Raw genomic sequence first — 1,511 nt, forward strand, 5'->3', positions numbered from 1 at the left:
ATCGACATTTTGGAGCTCATGGAGGCCAATGACAAAAAAGTGAATATACAAGGATAAAAACTGGAAGGAAGCTATCTGAGACCCTGCCTTGTGATGTGTGCATTGATTTTGAAGAGATAACCTTTTTTTTCATTCAGCAACTTTGAAAGTCTGTTTTTGTGGAACCAGCAAAGGGATATTTGGGAGCACATTGAGTTCTATGGTGAAAAGGAAAATATCGTCAGATAAAAATTTGAGAGAAGCTTTCTGAGAAACTGCTTTGTAATGTGTGCATTCAACTCACATAGTTAAACCTTTCTTTTGATTCAGCAGTTTAAAAACTCTGTTTTTCTCCATTCTGTGAATAGACATTTGGGAGCTCATTGAGGCCAATGGTGAAAAATCGAATGTCCCAGGATAAAAACTAAGAGGAAGCTATCTGAGAAACTGCTTTGTGATGTGGGCATTCATCTCACAAAATTAAATCTTTCTTTTCTTTCACCAGTTTTGAAATATTGTTTTTGTCCATTCTTCGAATGGACATTTGAGAGCTCACTGAGGCCAATGGCAAAAAAGTGAATATCCCAAGGTAAAAACTGGAAGGAAGCTATATGAGAAACCACTTTATGATGTGTGCATTCACCTCACAGAGTTAATTCTTCTTTGTTATGCAAAAGGTTGGAAACACTCTTTTTGTAGATTCAGCGAAGGGATATTTGGAAGTGCATTGAGGCTTATGGAGAAAAGGAAAATATCTTCAGATAAAAACTAGAAAGAAGCTTTCTGAGAAAGTGCTTTGTGATGTGCACATTCATCTCACAGGATTAAACCTTTCTTTTGATTTGGCTGTTTGGAAGCACCATTTTTGTTCATTCTGTGAATGGCTATTTGAGCTCATTGTGGCCAATGGCCAAGAAAATGAATATCTCTGGATAAAAACTACAAGGAATCTATCTGAGAAACCAATTGTGATGTGTGCATTAATCTCACAAATTTGATTCAGCAGTTTGGAAAGACTGTTTTGTCCATTCTGTGAGTGGACATTTAGGAACTCATAGAGGCCAAAGGTGGAAAAGGGAATATCCCAGGAGAAAAATTAGAAGGAATCTATCTGAGAAATTCTTTGTGATGTGTGCAATCATCTCACATAGTTAAACCTTTCTTTCATTCAGCAGTTTGGAATCACTGTTTATGTCCATTCTGTGAATGGACATTTGGAAGTGCATTGAGGCCTACAGTGAAAAAGAATATATCTTAAGATAAGAACTAGAAAGAAGCTTTCTGAGAAACTGCTTTGTGATGGGTGCATTCATCTCAGAGAATTAAACCTTTCCTTTGATTCAGCTGTTTAGAAACACCATTTTTGTCCATTCTACGAGTAGACATTAGGGAGCTCCTTGAGTTCAAGATGAGAAAACCAATATCCCAGGATTAAAATTACAAGGAAGCTATCAGAGGAACTGCTTTGTGATGTATTCACTCATCTCACAGATTTAAAACTTCCTTTTTACTGAGGAGTTGGGAAACACTGC

This window comes from Papio anubis, unplaced genomic scaffold, assembly GCF_008728515.1.
Source record: "Papio anubis isolate 15944 unplaced genomic scaffold, Panubis1.0 scaffold77, whole genome shotgun sequence".
Taxonomy (NCBI): domain Eukaryota; kingdom Metazoa; phylum Chordata; class Mammalia; order Primates; family Cercopithecidae; genus Papio; species Papio anubis.